We start from the raw sequence: 23,046 nt of genomic DNA, 5'->3' as shown, positions 1-23,046 counted from the left end.
AATTTGAAATTACCCTTTTGAATTAATTTCAAGAAAGGCACTGATACAACATTCATCTGGAAGGTTCCTTTGTTTCTTTTAGACAGGGAAGTGGTTTCAACACACATCAGAAGTCAGGCAGATCCTCGGGCAGCCGTTCTTTGATGTCTTTAGTTCAGTTTTAAAAATATAAAGTATTGTCTGAAAGTTCATAATATATTGGACCATGACACAAGCATTCCCTCAAAAATGCTGTGAAATGTCAGCCGAGACTGTGTGCTGAAAACCTGCAATGGACTCAGAAGTAGGGGTACTATTAACTGAGTCATGCTGACTTTTTTAAAACTATGTTATTAAGACATATCTATTTATTCCACAAGAAAATGAGGGTAATGCTGTTGTTGTAGTGTACATGGACTATCAAAAGGCATTTGATACAGTGCCACACAAAAGACTTGTGAGAAAAGTTATTGCTCATGGAATAAAAAAGTAGCAAAGTGGGTACAAAATTGGCTGAAAAATAGGAAGCAAAGAGGAATGATCAAATGAATATTTTTTAGGCTAGAGGGAGGTTTGTAGTGGAGTTCCTCAGAGGTTGGTATTGGGACCCTTGCTTTTCCTGATAATATATTAATGATCTAGATCTGGTGTGCAGGGAACAATTTCAAAGATTGCGGATGATACGAAGCTTGGGAATGCTGTAAACTGTGAGGACAGGGTAGAACTTCGAAAGGACATAGACAAGTTGGTGGAGTGGGCAGGTAGGTGGCAGATGAAGTTCAATGTGGAGAAGTGTGGGTGATGCATTTTGGTAGGAAGAACATGGACAGACAATAAAAAGTAAGGGGTGAAATTTTGAAGGAGGCGCAGAAGCAGGAAGATCTGGGTGTATATGCGCATAGATCATTGAAGGTGACAGGACAGGTGGAGAGAGAGCAGTTAATAAAGCATATATTCCTGGGCTTTACTAATAGGGGCATAGAGTACAAGAGCAAAGAGGTTATGCTGAATTTATAGAAGACACTTGTTAGACCTCAGCCGACGTATTGTGTATAGTTCTGGGCGTCACATTATAGGAAGGATGTGAACACATTGGAGAGAGTACAGAAGAGGTCGACAAGAATGGTTTCAGGGTTGAGAAACTTCAGTTATGAAGATAGATTAGAAAGGTTGGGACTGTTCTCCTTGGAGAGAAGGCGGCTAAAAGGAGATTTGATAGAGATGTTCAAAATCATGAGGGGGCTGGCCAGAGTAGATAAGGAGAAGCTGTTCCTGCTCGTAAAAGGATCAAGGAGGAGAGGGGACAGGTTTAAAGTGATTTGCAAAAGAAGCAAATGTGACATAAGAAAAAAAACGTATTCACACAACGAGAGTTTCAGGTCTGGAACGCACTGGCTGAAAGTGTGGTGGAGGCAGGTTCAATCGAGGCATTCAAGTGGGCATTAGATGATTATTTGAATAGAAATGATGTGCAGGGGTATGGGGAAAAGGCAAGGCAATGGCCCTATATCATAATGCTCATTTGGAGAGCCAGTGCAGACATGATGGGCCAAATGGCCTCCTTCTGTGCCATAAAAATTCTGCAAAAAAAATCTTAGTAAATAAAGAGATGCGATCATACAAATCTCAAAAGTGAAACTTAAGTTGTTTACAAATGTCATCTAGCAATCTCATATTCTTTATCTTGAGAGGGCTGAAGGGGACAAGAAGAGAGATGAAAGCAATATCCATGAACTTTGTACATTGCTTTCCTTTATTTATTGCTTTCTTCCTGTGAACATAACTAGTCAAATGCAGTCATTCCCATCCCCAAAATGGACAAATCAGTTTCCACAGGTCTAGCTTTAATTGGAGAAGCCCAAACCAGATCTGTGATGTGATCAGATCTGACTGTTTATAGCAATGACAATTATTAGCAGGGAGTGTCTGAGATATTTGCAATAGCATTCCATTACTGAAATACCAGCTTATGCTGCACTATTATGTATTCCCAATTACTTTCTGGTGGCAGAATGGCTTGTAGTTGGCCTTTCACATATAGAATTAGAGTTTATAAAAGCTTGTCACTGTTGGGAGTGGGTGAGAGATTGTGGGGTGGGTGAAAGGCCCTTAAGTGTAATGAGTTTGACAGTTACCTATTCAAGTTCTCGTTACTGTGATCTCAGATCTGCCCATAACTGCAGTGAAGGGTTTTTGGAAGTTGCAGTTAAGGCCCATCACTGTACATTATCAAGGAAAAGTTAAGGAACTTTTAAATTCAAGAGTGCAGTTCCCAGCAAACACTCTTTTCACCCTTTGGTTATTGTAATCATCAGTAAAAAATCTTGAAGTTACTGATTAAGGCCATCTGCCTCATCCTTCCAGAGGAATCCATGTTTCAACATCTAACATCATCTTACCTATAATCGACCCAATCTACCCAGGATAAGCTACACTGCAAATCCACAAAATCAGTCTATATATCTGCCATCAGTTTGCTATAATGGAGGGAGATTGCAATTCTGCCCTCTCAGGTGGACAAAATGTCTATAACAATATTTGAGGGAGAGCAGGGGAGTTCTCCCCAGTGTCATAACCCAACATTTACCCCTCAACTATCATTTAAACAAGTGACCTGAGTATTAGTATTAGCAGATTGCTGCAGCCTTGTTGGAAACAAATTAGCTGCCACATTTCCTACATCAGTGATTACATTTCAAAAGTACTTCACTGGCTCTAAAGTGTTTTGGGATGCCCTGATGTTGTGAAAGACATAATAAACCAAAGTCTTGAGTCACAACAGGGTCTCTAAATTACATACTGGAGCTCATCTGACTAACATGTGACTGAAAACTGAAAAGGGGAAAGTAGTGCATGCAAATTGTCTCAACTTAGAATCAAATTGAATGCAAATGCACCAATTTACAGACAACCCCCTGGGACTGTATGCCTAACACCGAATATGAATTCAGAAGTATTAAAATTGTATTAAAGCCCCTCAGAAGAACATGCTGTATGAAGGAAAGTTGAATTCTATTGCACTTTTTAATAGTAGTTTACATCTAGGCTGCATGCCTGACAAAACATGTCTATGCTGTTTATGATCCACACGAACCTCCTCCCCCCTCGTTCCAGGCAAATGTAAAATACTGCACATTGAAACCAGCAACATATATGCTCCCTATCGACTATGTTGAAATAGCTGAGGATGATGATGAAAGAAACTCAAGAGTCTAACCGATGCAAAGCAACAATCAATAAAATTAACATCTTAACCACATTGCCAAACAGTAGAATACAAGTCATTTCCACCCATTGTTTTATCTCTACCTTTTAGCCTATTTCGATCCCTTCCCCCCACCCCACCCCCACTAGGGCTATCTGTACCTTGCCTGTCCTGCTTTCTACCCTTAATTAGCACATTCCTTAGATAATATCACCACCTTCAACACCTCTTTGTCCTTTTGTCTGTGACATCTTTTGGCTACGTCCACCTATCACTGGCCCTCTATCCAGCTCTACCGCAGCTCCCCTCCCCCCCCACACCCCTTCCCCCCCAACCACAAACCAGCTTATATTTCACCTCTTTTCTATTTTTCCTCAGTTCTGTTGAAGAGTCATACAGACTCTAAACGTTAACCGTGCTCCTCTCCGCAGATGCTGCCAGACCTGCTGAGTTTTTCCAGGTATTTTTATTTTTGTTTTGAATTTCCAGCATCTGCAGTTTTTTTGCTTTTACCTGAGCGTCGTGTACAAATTGGAAAGTTTTACATTCTTTTCAAAGTCAAACCACAAGTGAGATATTGAAATACAGAGATAAGCAATGCTGCTGATCCCAATTATCAGGGGTCTAAGTCAGTGCTTTATCCCCCACTGTGACCCCATTTTTAAGCTTGAAAATGGGTAACAGCCTCAAAGTGACAGCACGGGCGGAGAGAGTTGTTGAATTGGCAAGGGGGTTGGAGGGGTTTGTCCTCAACCATTCTGAAGATTTTATTGGGGCCTCAGAGCTAAGAGGTCTGAGAGTCCTGCATGTGCATGTAATGGTGCCTCAGCACCAATTCCAGGACTGCTCTGTCAGAGTCTCTACTCGACAGTCACCAATGCGTCCTTGGTCCTCATGATTCCAGATGATCATCCCATGGTTTGAGAACCCCTAGTCTAAGTTAATAAGTAGAGCAGAATAGTTTGGAATTTTTGTAAAGTGATTGAGATTAAGGAATTAATTTAGTATTAAACCACTTAGGCTAAAAGCCTGTAGAACTTTGCTGACAGTGGTTTGAAGCTGAATTTTCTCACAATTTGTCATGCTTTGATGCTAGCTGCTCAGTCCTTTAGCCAAAATAGGAACATTCCATGATTTGCTGAACCAAACACCAGCACCAACTAGGTCTGACAGCAGGATGATAGATGTTCAGACAGCCTGGAACTTCAATGAATGGGTACGAGCTGGTGCAAAAAGGTTACAGAATGCAGATAAAGTAACACAAAATGCAAAGGAGTAAGAGATTTAGAAACTGGCTGTTAACAATGCCTGTAACCTGTCAACTTCTACAGAAAAGCATTGCCATGTCCCAAAATGTTGTGTATGACGATGTTCTTTTAATCTGAATAATCTTGTATATGTTTGACTTTCTCAGTAATATTGCATTATTAGGTACATTTTATGGTTTGCTGAACCTAAACTTGGTAGAAGATTTCTAAAAAGATTAGCATTACTGAAAGTTGGTCAGTCAGCTGGCCTAAATGGAAGGCATCTTCAGCTGCTGATAGAAACAACAGAGGGATTGATCACAACCTTTCAATTCTCAATGAGTACAGGGGCAGTGCCACAGGAATGTAATACCACTATTCAAAAGAGGAATAAACCAGTAAACTACAGGCCTATCAGTCTGACATTGCTGATGGGATGTTAAAATTTGGAAAGGCATGGTTTAATTAAGAAAAAACAGCATGGGTTTGTTCAAGATATATTGTGTCTGACTAACTTGATTGAAATTCTTTGACGAGGCCACAGAGGGTTGATTATGGTACTGTAATAGATGTTGTATTTATCGACTTCAGGAAAGCAAAATGCCATACCTTAGGCCTGTTAAAAAGATGGAAGCCCATGGAATTAAAGAAAAAGTGGCAGCATGCTTATGAAAATTGGTTCAGTAACAGGGAACAAAAGGTAATGGTGGGTGAATGTTTTTTTAGGCTGGGAGGGAGTTTGCAGTAGTATCCCTCCATAGTCAATTTTGGATCCATTCTTCTCTTCATTTTTATAAACAACCTAGGCTCTGGCATAGCATTATAAAGTTTTTAGATTATGCAAAAATAAGCAATGTTGTAGACCTTGATAAGCAACATAGCAATAGGAGTGGGCCATTTAGCCCTTTGAGCCTCTTCTGCTGTTCAATGAGATCATGGTTGATCTCTGACTTAACTTCATATACTTGCCTTTACTCCATATTCATTAATAACTTTGATTAAGCTTCAACTGCTATTAGTGGAAGACAATTCTAAAATTGTACCACCCTTTGGGTAAGAAATGCTTTCCAATTTCACTCCTGAAAGATCTGGCTATAACTTTTAGACTAGGCTTCCTAGTCCTAGACTCCACAACAAACAGGAACAGTTTTATATATCTATCCTCCATTCCCCTTAATATCTTAAACTCAAATCAATTTAATTAAGTTCCTCAATTTCTACATTTTAGGGAATACAACCTTAGTTTGTATTATCTCTCTTCGTATTTTAACCCTTGGAGCCCAGGTATCATTCTGGCAAATCTATGCTGCACTCCTTCTAAAGCCAAATACCCTTCCCAAGGTATGATGCTGAGAATCGCTCCCAGTAGGCAAGGTGTGGCCTAACCAGAGGTTTGCATAGCTGATGCATGACTTCTACCCCCTTGTATTCTAGTCCTTTAGATATAATGGCCAGCATCCCATTAGCCATTTTGCTTATTTTCTGTATCTGTCCTTGACATTTTGATGATCTATGTATGTGAACCCGTAGGTCGACTATGAATTCAAAGGTTTCTAGCTTTTCACCATTTAGAAAATAATGTGATCCATCCTCTTTAGGTTGAAAGTGGATGGCCTATTTGACTACATTGAAATCAATTTTCCACAGTTTTGCCTAATCATTTAATCTATTGTAGGTTTATGTATCCATCTACATCACTTACAATGCCATCTAATCCGCATTATCAGCAAATCTCAATGTGACTTTATTTCATCAGTCATTGTCTTCTTCGCATGTAAGACAGCTCTGCAGCTTTAGAAGTCTAAAACCAAATTAGACAGCGAGACGCAGCACTATGTGTTGTTAGGTGGATTGCCTTGAATCCTATGGTAAATTTTGGAAGACCACATTCATTCACAATGTGAACAGTCTAATCTGGGTGACCACAGTTGCATGCTGGTTGTCAGTGAACTTTTATTTGTGGAGGATGTGCGATGTCCTTGTATGCAGAGTGAGGATCCTGTTGAGTACAGACCACTATTCGAGAGAGGCTGAACCCTGGAGACTGTCTGATCATGCACCAGATTTTTGTTGGTGATACTGCTCACAGCCCAGAGGTTTTGTCATTTGTCCTTTTTGCCAAAACCTGCATAGCTCACAGCATTCAGAGGTCCAGAAAGATGTGCATGATTTGAGTTACATATTTGATGGGTTCTAAAGGTCTTTGTGGATTGGTGATTCTAGCCTGGCTTAAGTGCATTCAAACTCTTTCAGCTCTTTCTGGCACAAGTCAGGAGGTGGGATATTGGACAGGGAGAGCTATGGTACAGGCGTTGTTTTCAATGTACCACTGATTGTCCTCACCACATCAATGCGGATAGTATCCAAGCGTTTTGTGTGGCTGCTCTCTGCCCACACAAGGGAGCAAAATTCTACTGAAGAATGTACAAGAACAAGGCCAGTGTTATGCAAAGTATGTGCTATGGATCCCCAGCTGGTGCGTATTGGTTTCTGGATAATGTTTACCATGGTCTTGGACTTTTCTGTGACTCCAAAGTACTTGAGGGTATGATTCATTCTTGACTGGTTTGCCACAAAATGAGACCTGGAGTTTGCTGTTAGCCAGTCAGTTGCAGAGGTGGAAAGCAGTGACTGTGGTTTTAGTTGGGCTTGAACGGAAATAAGAGTAGTTGAAATATTGCCCCATCACTTCTAAGTCCCGGGACAAGATGCTGTTGAAATCCTCAAGGTTGGTTGCCTGGGTAGCAAGCGCCATGTCATCTGCATAGGCAAACTTCCTAGAGGTGGTGGTGGGAGGCATGTCACTCAGATCGATGTTGAAGAGAATTGGAGCTAAGATAGAGTCTTGGGGGAGTCCATAATTTCGGGCCCTTGTGTAGCCTGTTTGGTCTTGGAGTGAAACCCTGTATCTGTGATTGCTGAACATTAAAGACAGGACAACACTGTAGGCTGGTACTGGAAGCCTGGCAGTTTAACTAGTCCAGCCGTCATTAATAAATTGTGTGAATAGTTGAGACCCAATATCCTTGCAGGACACCACTAACCACATTCTGTCTATTACAGTATCTGATGATTCTGTCTATTACAGTACCTGATGATTCCGACACTGTCTCATACAACCCAGCAAATTCCCTAACCAGCCAATGATTTGCCTTCAATTCCATGAGCTTCAACTTTAGCCAACAGTCTCTTTTGAAGAACTTTATCAAATGACTTCTGGAAGTCCATATAAATATCATGCATAACATTACACCCCCCTGTTCACTACTCTAGTCACTTGTTCAAAAAATTCAGTCAGGTTTGTCAGCCATGACCAAATCTTTGCAAATCCATGCTGACTCTGTCTGGTCAGCTGAAAACTTTTGAGGTGTTAAAGTAAAGATGGGGATAGTTAAGAGACATCAGGATCACAAGACAGGATGTGGAAATGGACAAAGGCACTGCAGATGAAGCTCAATGCAGAGCAGTGTGAAGTGATACACTTCAGGAAGACAAATATGAAAAGTGTATTATAAATGGTAAAATTTGGAAGAGTGCAGATGAGCATACAGATGAAAACCCTGAAAAGATGCCAAGGCAAGGTGATAAGGTGGTTAAAAAAGAACAAGTAACTTGAGTTCCAGCCAATTTATCTTTCAACCAACAGCATCCGCAGTTTTTTTGTTTTTAACAAAATAATTACAGGTGTTCACCAATGCCATTTGTAAACATAAAATTCTCAAATCCAGCATCTGTTTCTGCAGCAATATCTGGCTTGGATTTTACCTAATCATAGTAAGCTGTTGAAAATTGTATTAAATGATAGACCTCTGACTGGCAGACACTTTCTTCAGTTAGTACTATGTGTGTTCCTGCTGCTATGCAATTATTTCTCTGGTTAAGCAGATAGAACAGTTCATGCTGGACTGTAAGTAATACTTATATACTCTTTATATCACGTGATAACTTTCCCAGTAGTGGCTCACTTCCTAACTTGGGCTAAGGAACAAAGACAGGTAGGTACAGATCAACCATGATCTAACTGATCAACAGACATCGAGGGTTTGAATGGTCTACGTGTTCATCCTCCAAAAGCTTGCTCAAATCTACAAGGCAACAGCCAGGAGAGTGTGACAGGAGACTCTCCACTTGCCCTGGATGAGCAAAGCTGCAATAACACACAAGAACCACAACACCATCGAGTGCAAAGCAATCTGTTTGATGGACAGCCTGTTATGACCGATGCAGTTAGTAAAGTGGAGTTCTTTAAAATTCCCAGAGGGAAACTATAAACAACTGTCATTACCTATAATTAAGTGCTACGTTGAGATGCAACTCTAAATTCAGGAATCAGACCACAGGTTCTCGAAGCTGTACATTAAACTAATTGAAATATTTCATTAATTTACACAGGTTAAACTATATACACATGGCTACAAATTACAACTATCGTAACTTTTAACAAATTCTTAAACTAATCTCCATTAAGGCAACAGCAACCCATAGACTTAACCAAACGCCAGGCAAAGCATTTTCACCATACAAATTCAAAATGAGGTTCTTTTCACTGTGAAGCCAGATGGATGCTTGCAGCTGCCTTTTGATCTCACATTGCCTCTGCTCTGCACACCCGAAAACTACTGAAGTTATACCTACCACACTGATTGTCTCACCAGCCTCCTTGAACTTCACCTTTTAACAATGAAACCCCTTTCATAGTACCAATTTTATTAGTAATATAAACATATTGTTTGGTAGCTGCTAGAAAGGTATCAGTTTTCACTCCCCCTCTTGAATGCTCTATTCAAAATATGCAAATGCAAGCTATCTCCCTTACTTATCAGGCTAGCTGGCTTTAATCCTAATAAGCCACACTCGCAGACTAAACCTCAATTTTAAAAGAAAAATATTTTCCAAAATATTATATACATTAATAGCTTCGTGACATCCCCCTCCTTATCAGAAAATGCACTCTCATAATTCTAAAGACGGCTTTATTTTAATAACCCACCTCACACTATCTCCTATACTTATTACATTATTACATTACCAGATGCATACATTAACATAATATATACAAGTCCTTGGTATCAACAGAAATCACTCCAATTCAGTGGCCAGGTTTTTTTTTAAATGTCCCAATTTCCCTTAAGATTCAAACTCATGATAATGCATATGTGATTTTCTCTTCCAGCAATATGTATAATATGTAGATTAAATGGTTCTAATAATGGACTCCATCTGAAAAACCTTGTGCTTTTGTCTTGAAATCCAAAAACTGCCTGTATAAACAATTGTTTGATGAATTTTTGCAACATAAATTTCAAAATGCTAACACCAAACTCAAAGTCTCTTTTTCAATCGTTGAATATCTTCTCTGTAGTACATTCAGTTTCTGTGAAAAATACCCTGCCGGTTTTTCAATTCCAGTGTCATCCTCTTGTATTAGTACAGTTCCAATACCTATATCGCTTGCTTCAACGGCTAACTTGAATTGCTTGACATAATTGGGTCCTGCCAACACTGGTGTCGTAGTTAATACACTTTTCAAACTAACGAATGATTTCTGACACTCCAGTGTCCACTGAACCTCTTATTCTTTTTTAATAGTTCAGTCAACGGAGCAACCACTTGGCTAAAATTTAGTATAAATTTCCGGTCAAACCCACTCATACCCAGAAATCTCAAAACTTCTAGTTTTGTTGTAGGCACTGGGAGATCCACGATATCCATGACTTTCGCATCTTGGAGCCACCTTACCATGTCCAATGGTGTGGCCTAGATATGTAATTTGCGCTTTTGCAAATTAACTTTTAGCCAAGTTCATCCCCAAATTAGCTTCTTGCAGTTGAGTAATTAATTCTTCCAGATGCTGTAAATGCTCCTCCCATGTCTGACTGAAAACGATTAGATCATCGATATAAACAGCACAATTGCTTAGACCTGCAATTGCTTTGTTTGTCAGTCTTTGAAATGTCGCAGGTGCATTCTTCATACCAAATGGCATGACTTTAAACTGATATAGTCCACCTGGCGTTAGAGAAGCTGATATCTCTTTTGCTCTCTCCGACAACGGGACCTGCCAATATCCTTTTAGCAAGTCAACCTTTGTGATAAATTTCGATTGGCCCACTTTCTCAATACAATCCTCCAACTGTGGTATGAGATATGAATCCGCTTTTGTCACTGCATTCACCTTTTGACAGTCCACACATGGTCTGTGCGTTCCATCTGGTTTCGGTACCAGTACAATAGGCAAACTCCAGTTACTGTAACTAGACTCAATTATATAATTTTGAAGCATGAAATCAATCTCTTTTTGTACTTGTTATAGCTTTGCTGGATTTAATCTACAAAGTTGTTGCCTCACTGAAGATGATATTTCTATTCATATATCATAAAGCTAAATGTGTCTTTCCCAACTTATTTCCACAAATAGGTTTGTGTGACTGTAATAGCTTTTCCAAATCACTTTGATACTTGCTTGGAAGGTAACTCAATATTTCATTTAAATTTTCAAGCACCCCCTCATTATCCAGTTTGATTAGAGGAAAATTAATTTCAGAGTCCTGCACTTCTACCTCTTTCTCATCATCCACCATCACTAGCACCTCTTTCTGTTCCTCTTCCCTGTTAAAGTACGTTTTAAGCATATTTACATGACACACCCTCTGCTTCTTTCTTCTATCTGGAGTATTTATTAAATAATTTACTTCACTCAATTTCTTTTCAATCCTGTAAGGCCCACTAAACCTTGCGCTTAAAGAATCCCCCATAATGGTGACAAAACTAATACTTTCTCTCCAGAAACAAAACTGTGAATTTTAGCTTTCTTATCTGCCTTCACTATCACTTGCTGTGATATCTTTAAATGGTCCCTAGCCAATTTACATGCTCTGTTCAATCTTGCCCTGAAATTTGATACATAATCCAAGAAAGTAGTTTCTGAATTTTGACCCACCAATTTCTCATGAATCAATTTCAGTGGTCTCCTTACCTCATGACCATAAATTAGTTCAAAAGAGTTAAAGCCAGTCAATGCATTAGGAGCGAGTCTAGGGGCAAATAACAAAAATGAAACTCCTGTATCCCAATCCTGTGCATAACCAAGGCAGTATGCTCTTATCATAGTTTTCAAAGTTTGATGCCATCTTTCCAAAGCTCCTTGTGACTCCGGATGATAGGCTGTTGACTTACACTGTTTTATCCCCAAACTTTTCATTTCCTTCTTAAACAGCTGTGACATGAAATTTGACCCCTGACCTGATTGCATTTCCTTAGTTAAATCATATCTTGTGAAAAATTTAATTAACTCCTCCACAATCTTCTTAGTTATAATATTTCTTAAAGGTATCACTTCAGGAAACCTAGTAGACACATCCATTATCGTTAACAAATACTGATTTTCACTTTTAGTCTTAGGGAGGGGTGCTTAACAATCAATCATGACCCTGGTAAAAGGTTCTTCAAATTGAAATTAAAGGCGCAAAGTCCAGGCAAAGCTTTTTCATCTTACGAATTCAGAATGAGGTTCTTTTCACTGTGGAGCCAGATGGAGGCTTGCAAGCTGCCTTTTGATCTTACATTGCCTCTGCCCTGCCCACCCGAAAACTACTGAAGTTATACCTACCACCACTGATTGAATTCAAATTCTCATTGTCTCACTAGCCTCTTTGAACTTCACCTTTTAACAATGAAACCCCTTTCATAGAACTAATTTTATTAGTAATATAAACATGTTTGGCAGCTGCTAGAAAGGCATCAGTTTTCAGCCCACTTCTTGAATGCTCTATTCAAAAAATGCAAAACACACTATCTCCCTTACATATCAAAATAGTACCCATCATATCACCCAGGCTAGCTGGCTTTAATCCAATTAAGACACACCTGCAGACTAAACTTCTATTTTAAAAGAAAAATATTTTCCAAAATATTATATACATTAATAGCTTCATGACACAGCCCATCCACCATCTAACATCTATTTCCTCCACTCACCCAGCACTGTGGCTGCAATGTACACAATCCATGCGATACACTGCAACAACTCGCCGAAGTTTCTCCAACAACAACAAAAACCAGCAAACTCAGCCATTTAGAAAGACAAGGGCGGCAAGGAACACTATCATTTCCCAGTTTCCCTCTAAGTTACACATCACCCTACTTGGACATTTATCTTTGTTCCTTCATGGGTCAAAATCCTGGAACTCACTCCCCAACAGCACTGTGGGTGAAACTTCACCATATGGACTGCAGCGGTTCATGGAGACTCAGTACCACCATCTCGAGGGCATTTAGGGGTGGGCAATAAATTCTGGCCTTGTCAGTGAAACCCATATCCAGAGAACTGCTTTTTCAAATATTGCACCCCCATGACCAAACTGAGAGGATTTTAAAACAAAAACCTTGCACAACGTTTTGTGCAGAGTTAAATAACTGCTGTGAAGTTCATATATGAAATCTGCAGGAAGGAAACTCACTTGGAAAATCTTCATTCAGAGAGCAAATAAAAGTTAATCACATTTTAAAATGTTATTCCAAGTCTCTCCCTTTTTATATCACACTATGTTAAGTTTTAACAATTAATATACTAGGAGCGATGGACAGGCTTGGAACTCCTCCATAAGTGGAGCTTTCACAGTGGCTGCTGTCAACACCCCAGAGATGAGGACTACATAAAGTGATCACATCAAGATGCCAATATTTGAACTTGTGATAAACTTTTAAAAACTAAGCATTTACATACATAAAACTTACTTCCTACCAGCTTTTCTCCACTGCTCTTGAAGTTGTTACGTTACTTAGTTACAAGGGTTGCCTGCCTACCTGAATGACCATTCTTTATTGGGGTGATTCATTAAGTTTCCACCAGTGTGTTCCCTCCCTAACATAGCCAGACATTCCTTGCTGATGTACACACATTTGCAGCAGTGCTCATAATATTGCTCTGGAGTAGAAATACTGGCTGATTTCTTTAAAAACCCAGCCTAAGTGCACAGAACTCAATTACGATGCTCCAATTGCCAACTTGGCTCACAGATGGTTGAACTCAGTAGTCACAAAATCAAGTGTCACATCCCAGACCATCCCATCTGTGGCTTAGTACCTCTATTCACTTGTATTGCCCCAAGATTGTTTAAAGTACTTGTTAAAGGAGATAGAGTCTCTACGTGATGGTCAGGTGAGGTAACCAAGAGCTCAGTGGGAGATGTTTCGAGAAAGTTTTGAAAGCGAGATGAGATTTGAAGGGAGAGTCTCAAAGAGTAAGCCAAAGTCAGCTGAAGGATTTGCTATAGAGGAAGAGGGGAGAATGAGATCTGATGTACTCGATATGGTCCAACCAAAAGAACAAAATTGCTCATCACAGAAGCTGTTGGAGCATCTGCACCCATACCCCCCTCCTCCACCCCAATTCGTTTTGGAAAGTATGTCAGTATCAAAATAAAACATTTTATGGATTAAAAGATTAACATTCCTTTTAAATAACAATATGACAATAGAATTTAACTACTTCAGCTCACATTTTCTTTGAGTATATAAATTGATTGCTGTATTTGCCTATATAATGAGGACTACAGTTCAATAGCAACTAATTAGTTGCAAATCACTAAGTCATTCAGAAGCTGCAAAAGAGATTTAAAAGCAGCTGTTAATGCTAAAATTACATTTGCAACTCTTCGATCTTTCTACATGCTGTAACAAATAATGTCATCAGTGCTGGAGGACATCTGGTTCCCATTTGAAACAATTTATCTTTTCTTGCAATAATATTGTGGATTACTTCTGGTATTAGATAAGAATGTATATTCTGAGCATTCCTGCTTTGCCCCTTTTGACATGATTCTTCCCTCAATATAACATCTGCAATTAAAAATGCAACACCAAAAGAATGTGTTTAACCCAGGAGTGTCAAGTATTATCCATCTTTATTAAAACATGTTTCCTAAATAATCCCATTTTCAGGCTCCTCTAGAGATGCAGAACCAGAAATGCTGGAAATTTTGTAATACAGCAGCAGATGCTACTACGGTTAAAAGGAATGTTTTTGAAGTTCCTTTGGGCTCTCTGACATCAAGGGACTAGCTGCGCACTTGTCATGGAAGAGGGCGTGGCACTGTAAACTTACTTTTCAAAAATTACTTGCGTCGTGCATCAGTGCCATTTTACATTAACCTCACAGTATAAAGAGGTTACAAATTCAGAGTTCAGGTAACAGGAGATTATGTTGATAGAATTAGATGATAAGGCTGGGAGTCGGCTTAGTGAAGCACAAACTCCGGCATAGACCAGCTGAGCTGAATGAAAGACTTACGGTTATGTGGTGCATTTGACACTGACAAGGGGTCCAAAGCATTTTGTAGATAAATAAGTATATTTGAAGTCTACTCCCTGCTGTAATACAAGGAAAGCCTGTTTCTGTGCTGTATATTTCACATAATTCTTCCTTCAACTTAAACCAGGCTGCAGCAGTAAAAATGCAGGATAATATATGCTGTTAACATAACAAAATAAATTCACTGACCAATTTGCCTCAAAGGGGTGCAGGAAGGTTATTTCCAAGGATTAAGTGCTGGCCCACTCAATGATTAGCTTCGCAATTGATGGTACTCATCACAGAAAGGATTCTTATTCAAAGCAAAAACAGAATTACCTGGAAAAACTCAGCAGGTCTGGCAGCATCGGCGGAGAAGAAAAGAGTTGACGTTTCGAGTCCTCATGACCCTTCAGCAGAACTGAAGGGTTTGAATATCTTCTTATTCAAAGCACTGTTGTAACACAGGCAAAGTCCAATCCAAATATTCCAGCCAAGTGCTTCACACTGAACCTCAAGCCCATCTCACAGTAGTGGACTCTACAAAAAAAGCCGTTGAAGGGATTCATAACCACTGCACAGGTAGCTAAGTGATAAATATTTTATTGACAACTGGTTTTGAGTGTTGTGCTCAAATTACATTTACAGATGTTTGTGTTGATCAATTTCAGTCGTGAACAAAAACTTCACAAAATATATTTACAAGAATTTAGTAGGTTTCTTTATGACACCTCCCAACTTAGAACTGCATTTTAATAAAGGAAAGATATGATCACTCAATTAGCTGCTGCTTAATCTTTCCTTGCTGCCAGATTCACAGATTATCTTCTCCATCTGTGATTTGTATGTTTGCTACTTTTTCAGCTGTGATTTTAACCAATCAGGCCTAGGATGATGTATTAACTTACACATGTAACAGTTATGTGCAGACAAAATGTGCTGGACTCAAAACATTGTTTGGAAAACAACTGATGAGTAGATTCATGACAGAAGTCAATAAGTTTTTCAATACTAAGGGAATCACGAGATATGGGGATAGTGTGGGAAAAGCGAAGTCAGGGTAAATTAGTCATGATCTTCTTGTACAGTGAAACAGAGGCCAAGAATCGAATGGTTCTTTATTTATTAATACCCTGAGCCCATGGGCAAAATGGGAAAGATGTTTGAGAGATCTTCCCAGACAACGGAATGTGTTTTTCAGGATTGGCTCCTGGTAAAAAAAAAAAAAGCCTCTTCCACACCAGGTTAATAAATTCGACAGCCACTTCGAAAAACTCTGGACAGAAGACTGAGACACAGCTTTCTACTGTCAATCTGCTTAGGGTGTGACTTTTTATAGCAAAAAGCTACTAACAAACATTAAAGAGACTGGTAGTGTGACAGGAGGACTGATCCCTGGTATCTGTCAGCGTTGGGCAGTGCAGTGTCAAACAGCTTTATGGGGGATATCAGGGAATGGACAGGCTGCATGTTAATGTTAATGGGTGGGAATCAAGAGGAGCTGTGATAGTTACCTCACACAGAGGGCAGTTGGCTTGTGTGAGAAAACGTGAGATGGAAGCGCAGTCAGGCAGAACTCAATATGAGGCGCTCCAACGGTAGGACAAATGGTCAAAGCCAGTCGGTGAAGTAGGCAAAAACAGAAATACCTGGAAAAACTCAGCAGGTCTGACAGCATCGGCGGAGAAGAGCACAGATGACGTTTCGAGTCCTCATGACCTTCAACAGAACTAAGTAGAAACAGGAAAGGGGTGAAATATAACCTGGTTTAAAGGGGGGGGGGGGGTTGTTGGGACAAGCAGCCAGTAGTAGGTGGAGATAATCAAAAGCTGTCACAGACAAAAGGACAAAGAGGTGTTGAAGGTGGTGATATTATCTAAAGGAATGTGTTAATTCAGAGTAGAAGGCAGGACAGACAAGGTACAGATAGCTCTAGTGGGGGTGGGGGAATACTAAAAGGTAGAGATAAACAATGGGTGGAAATACATTTAAAAATAATGGAAATAGGTGGGAAAAGAAAAATCTATATAAATTATTGGAAAAAACAAAGAGGGGGAAAATCGGAAAGGGGGTGGGGATGGAGGAGAGAGTTCAAGATCTAAAATTGTTGAACTCAACATTCAGTCCGGAAGGCTGTAAAGTGCCTAATCGGAAGATGAGGTGCTGTTCCTCCAGTTTGCGTTGAGCTTCACTGGAACAATGCAGCAGGCCAAGGACGGACATGTGGGCATGAGAGCAGGGTGGAGTGTTGAAATGGCAAGCGACAGGGAGGTCTGGATCATGCTTGCAGACAGACCAAAGGTGTTCCGCAAAGTGGTCACCCAGTCTGTGTTTGGTCTCTCCAATGTAGAGGAAACCCCATTGGGAGCAACGAATGCAGTAGACTAAATTGAGGGAAGTGCAAGTGAAATGCTGCTTCACTTGAAAGGAGTGTTTGGGCCCTTGGACGGTGAGGAGAGACGAAGTAAAGGGGCAGGTGTTGCACCTTCTGCGGTTGCATGGGAAGGTGCCATGGGAGAGGGTTGAGGAGTAGGGGGTGATGGAGGAGTGGACCAGGGTGTCATGGAGGGAACGATCCCTACCCGCCAGGAATGCCGCTGGGGGCTGAAGGGAAGATGTGTTTGGTGGTGGCATCATGCTGGAGTTGGCGGAAATGGCGGAGGATGATCCTTTGAATGCGGAGGCTGGTGGGGTGATAAGTGAGGACAAGGGGGACCCAATCATGTTTCTGGGAGGGAGGGGATGGTGTGAGGGCAGATGCGCGGGAGATGGGCCAGACACGGTTGAGGGCCCTGTCAACCACCGTGGGTGGAAAACCTCGGTTAAGGAAGGAGGAGGACATGTCAGAGGAACTGTTTTTGAAGGTAGCATCATCGGAACAGATGCGACGGAGGCGAAGGAACTGAGAGAATGGGATGGAGTCCTTACAGGAAGTGGGGTGTGAGGAGGTGTAGTCGAAGTAGCTGTGGGAGTCGGTAGGCTTGTAATGGTTATTGGTGGACAGTCTATCACCAGAGATTGAGGGGGGTTAAGGAAGGGAAGGGAAGTGTCAGAGATGGACCATGTGAAAATGATGGAGGGGTGGAGATTGGAAGCAAAGTTAATAAATTTTTCCACGTCCAGACAAGAGCATGAAGCAGCACCGAAGTAATCATCGATGTACCGGAGAAAGAGTTGGGGAGGGGGCCGGAGTAGGACTGGAACAAGGAATGTTCCACATACCCCATAAAGAGACAGGCATAGCTGGGGCACCATGCGGGTAACCATAGCCACACCTTTTATTTGGAGGAAGTGAGAGAAACTCACTTTCTGCTTCTGTTTTTGATTTCCAGCTTCGGCAGTTTTTTGCTTTTATCTCGGTGAAGTAGGCAACTGGAGCAAGGTAAGGCATCAGGAGAACTCTGCAGCAAGGCCAGAGACAGGGAAAAGTAGGCAGGAGGAGAGAGTCAGCAGGGCCAAGTTTCCAAATTACAAAAATAAACAAGTGCAATAATAAAATGATGTAAAAGGAATAATTGCTTCGTACTGTTTAAAATTTGGTTAAATTGAAGAGATTAAAATGCCCTTCAAGGAATGCAATGCATATCTATAGTAAATATTCCAGTTTCATTATACCACTAAAATGTGCAAATCACCAAGGCTCCTTCGATAGCACCTTCCAAACTCACAACCACCTAGAAGGACGATGGCAGCAGACAGATGGGAACACCAACACCTGACGCCACTTACCATCCTGACTTTGAACTATATCACTGTTCTTTCACTGTGGCTGTGAACTCTGTTCCTAACAGCACTGTGACTGCAGCAGCTCAAGGCTGCAGCTCACCACCACCTTCTCAAGGGCAATTAGGGATGGGCATTAAAATTCGATGCCCACGCCCCATGAAAGAATTAAAAATGATTTCTGTGCTGCTGCTCATAAAATGTCTCTCTCCTGCTGTTAACCAAGTTTTCTTAACTCTTTTATGTTATAGTTTGTGCAATAATTATGTTGAAATTCACATGACTAACAAATATAAAAGTAATTTAAAGGGATTTGAGGGCAGGACAGAACTAGCATATGTGTATATCGATAAGAATTGCGAAACAGATGAGCTAATGACCTGACAGAGAGATAACTAGCAAAATGTATACAGACTGAAACTGAAACCAAGTGTCAGGGCTATAGGCATAGACACGACACAAAGTACCTAAATCACAGGCAGAAGTGGAGAGCAACACAGAACAAGTGAGCGGGGGAAAGAGGCACAGTTGAGAGAGGCAGACATCTGTTTCTTGGGGAAATATTTAATTGGGGGAGTTCAAACTTACAATAAAATGGCTGAGGGAAGACAGACACAAGGGCTGGGAGCAAATGGTCAAGTAAAAGAAACCCCAGAATAAAATAATTTTGGCAACAACTGAAATCGATTCACTATAATCTGAAGTCAGGGTGCCAGGAATGTGTGCAGGCAGTGTACATGATACACAAGCAGTTGTACAATAATTTTTCTACAGGCATTTAAAGGATATAGAAATTGCACACAAAATGGAAAATTTAAAAGGAACCAAGTCACCAACTCATCCCAAAGCATCAGCCCGAACAATGAGTTTGTTGTTTCTGCAGAATTCCCCACCCCCCTTGCCCCGAATTAGCAGACAGACATACCCACGTTTTAATTTCATAGAAAATCTTCCCAGATAAGAATTGAGCCAAGGTTTTGGCAAGGTTCAGGATAAAGAGAAGGGATCACACCATGAATGAAATCAGGGCAGGAACGAGGGATATGGTTCAGAATAAGAAAAGAAGTTGGAATCAGACTTAGTAACATTGATAGTGGCACAGCACGGGGACAGTGGGAGTGGGCCAAGCGCAATGAGCGTAAATGGAGTGAGGGGCAATGAGGGTAAATGGAGTGAGGGGCAATGAGTGTAAATGGAGTGAGGGGCAATGAGGTGAGGGGCAATGAGGTGAGGGGCAATGAGGGTAAATGGAGTGAGGGGCAATGAGGGTAAATGGAGTGAGGGGCAATGAGGGTAAATGGAGTGAGGGGCAATGAGGGTAACTGGAGTGAGGGACAATGAGGTGAGGGACAATGAGGGTAAATGGAGTGAGGGACAATGAGGGTAAATGGAGTGAGGGACAATGAGGGTAAATGGAGTGAGGGACAATGAGGGTAAATGGAGTGAGGGACAATGAGGGTAAATGGGGTGAGGGACAATGGGGTGAGGGACAATGGGGTGAGGGGCAATGGGGTGAGGGGCAATGGGGTGAGGGGCAATGGGGTGAGGGGCAATGGGGTGAGGGGCAATGGGGTGAGGGGCAATGGGGTGAGGGGCAATGGGGTGAGGGGCAATGGGGTGAGGGGCAATGGGGTGAGGGGCAATGGGGTGAGGGGCAATGGAGTGAGGGGCAATGGAGTGAGGGGCAATGAGGTGAGGGGCAATGAGGTGAGGGGCAATGAGGTGAGGGGCAATGAGGTGAGGGGCAATGAGGTGAGGGGCAATGAGGTGAGGGGCAATGAGGTGAGGGACAGGGGACAGGAGGTGAGGGACAATGAGGTGAGGGACAATGAGGTGAGGGACAATGAGGTGAGGGACAATGAGGTGAGGGACAATGAGGTGAGGGCCGGGGACAGGAGGTGAGGGACAATGAGGTGAGGGCCGGGGACAGGAGGTGAGGGACAATGAGGTGAGGGACAATGAGGTGAGGGACAGGGGACAGGAGGTGAGCTATGGGGAGGGGGCGGGATTGAGGTGAAGGGGGGTCGGACCTGTCACTGGGAGACCGGGAGATGCACCATCCATCACTCACCCGCTCTCTGCTCGATCCACTGCCCCTGAAGGAAGCCCCGATCCTCCTCCAATCCTCTCACTCCCGCCGATAAAACCCAACTGCGACTGAGCCCCGCACAGCGGCCACTGCCACTGGGACAGGAAACACCACCGCCAGACCGCCCTCCACCGGCACCGCCACCTGCAGGAGAGAGGCAGAACTACCCGCCCTCCACCGGCACCGCCACCTGCAGGAGAGAGGCAGAACTACCCGCCCTCCACCGGCACCGCCACCTGCAGGTCACAGGCAGAACTACCCGCCCTCCACCGGCACCGCCACCTGCAGGTCACAGGCAGAACTACCCGCCCTCCACCGGCATCGCCACCTGCAGGTCATAGGCAGAACTTCCTGCCCTCCACCGGCACCGCCACCTGCAGGATAGAGGCAGAACTACCCGCCCTCCACCGGCACCGCCACCTGCAGGTCACAGGCAGAACTTCCCGCCCTCCACCGGCATCGCCTCCTGCAGGTCATAGGCAGAACTTCCTGCCCTCCACCGGCACCGCCACCTGCAGGATAGAGGCAGAACTACCCGCCCTCCACCGGCACCGCCACCGCCACCTGCAGGTCACAGGCAGAACTACCCACCCTCCACCGGCACCGCCACCTTCAGGTCACAGGCAGAACTACCCGCCCTCCACCGGCACCGCCACCTGCAGGACACAGGCAGAACTACCCGCCCTCCACCGGCACCGCCACCTGCAGGTCACAGGCAAAACTACCCGCCCTCCACCGGATCGCCACCTGCAGGTCGCAGGCAGATCCAGCTACCCTCCACCGGCACCGCCACCTGCAGGACACGGCGAGATTAGTAAAATAAATGCAAAGTCTTGTGAATGCAACTCTGAAATAAAACAAAAATACATAAGAGGTAATGTTTAAGCAACTTTTTGGAGTTTTTTTTTGCAGGAGTAACATGCCCAGTGGATAAAGGGGAACCTGTAGACATTCTGTACTTGGATTTCCAGAAGGCATTTGATAAGGTGCCATATGAAAGATTATTAAGGATAGTGAAAGTGCCTGGTGTCTGGGGTAATGTATTCACCTGGATAGGAGGCTGGCAGGATACAGAGAGTAGGCATAAATGGGTCATTTTCTGATTGACAGGATGTGATGAGTGGAGTCCCACAGGGTCTGTGCTGGGACCTCAACTGTTTACGGTTTACATCAATGACTTAGATGAGGGAAGTGAAGACACGGCAGCTAAATTAGCAGATGATGCAAAGACAGGTGGGCAAGTAGGTTGTAAAGAGGACGTGAGAAGGTTGCAGATGGATGTAGAGAGGCTGAGTGAGTGGGCAAAGACCTGGCAAATGGAGTTTAATGGGGGAAAATGTGAAGTTCTTTACTTTGGCAGGAAGAACGAAAAAAACAGAGCATTACTTAAATGGAGAACAGCTGCATAATTCTGAGGTGCAGAGGGGTCTAGGAGCTCTAGTAAGTGAGTCACAAAAAGTTAGTCTGCAGTAATTAAGAAGGCTAATGGAATGTTATCCTTTAATATGAGAGGGTTTGAACATAAAAGTAAGTATGTTATACTTCACTTATACAGGGCATTGGTGAGACTGCACCTTGAATACTGTGTGCAGTTTTAGTCTCCTTATTTAAGGAAGGATGTGAATGCATTGGAGGCAGTTCAGAGGAGGTTTACTAGATTGACACCTGGAATGAGTGGGTTGTCTTATGAGGATAGGTTGGACAGACTGGGCTTGTTTCCACTGGAGTTTAGAACAGTGAGGGGTGATTTGACTGATGTATGAAAGATCCTGAATGGTATTGACAAGGTGGACGTGGAAAGGGTGTTTCCTCTTGTGGGTGAGTCCAGAACTAGGGGGCACTGTTTTAAAATTAGGGGTCACCCTTTTAGGACAGAGATGAGGAGAATTTTTTTCTCTCAGAGGGTTGTGTGACTTTGGAACTCTCTGCCTCAGAAGGTGTTGGAGGTGGGTCAGAAGGTGTTGGAGGTGGGTCATTGAATATTTTTAAGGCAGAGGTAGATAGATTCTTGTTAGGCAAGGGAATCAAAGGTTGTTGGGAATGTGGAAATCGAAAGATCAGCCATGATCTTACTGTGTGGTGGACCAGTCTTGAGGGGCCGGATGGTCTACCCTTGTTCCTATTTCTTATGTTCTTATGTAAAAATATTAAGTGCTAGAAAAAGCTCAGGAGGGCTGACAGCATCTGTGTTTCAAGCCCAGTATGACTTCTTCCACATGTGTGAGGGGTGAGGCTGGAGGGCCTGTTTTTGTTTTTCTTGTTGAATGTGCTCAGCTAGGATTCCAGCAAGGATGAGTTGGAGACATATCAGTGTATTAACTTAAAACGTAGTTTATTTACACTATTTAGAGCAGGTATATAGTTAGTTACAAGGAAGGCACATCTTCCCTTCAGGGCTACCTGTCTGCAGCCTACAGTACCTACTCTAGCACATGGTGCCTGATGCCTGTGCCATATCAACATGTGCCCATAGATTAACATATCCATTCCGTTAACTCTTTATCCTACAACT

The 23,046-nt window shown here is 42.4% G+C and overlaps 1 protein-coding gene across 5 annotated transcripts in view; it reads right to left on the bottom strand.

Annotated features, from left to right (window-relative positions):
* Positions 1-20,664, bottom strand: part of fam3c (FAM3 metabolism regulating signaling molecule C) — a 60,992-nt gene extending 40,328 nt beyond the window's left edge. Inside the window, exons 1-2 of one of the 5 annotated variants that reach the window (XM_041215879.1) lie at positions 20,517-20,663; positions 15,062-15,262 (exon numbers count right to left, since the gene is read on the bottom strand). The gene's annotated coding sequence lies outside the window, so the exon portion shown is untranslated. Of the gene's footprint in view, positions 1-14,932; positions 15,026-15,061; positions 15,263-20,516 lie in introns of those variants that run through there. The other 4 variants (XM_041215882.1, XM_041215878.1, XM_041215881.1 and 1 more) reach the window with 4 other exon arrangements.
* Positions 20,665-23,046: the final 2,382 nt, after the last annotated feature.

This window comes from Carcharodon carcharias, chromosome 21, assembly GCF_017639515.1.
Source record: "Carcharodon carcharias isolate sCarCar2 chromosome 21, sCarCar2.pri, whole genome shotgun sequence".
Taxonomy (NCBI): Eukaryota; Metazoa; Chordata; class Chondrichthyes; order Lamniformes; family Lamnidae; genus Carcharodon; species Carcharodon carcharias.
Note: the sequence above shows the minus strand (reverse complement) of the source record. Positions and strands in the feature narration are given on the sequence as shown.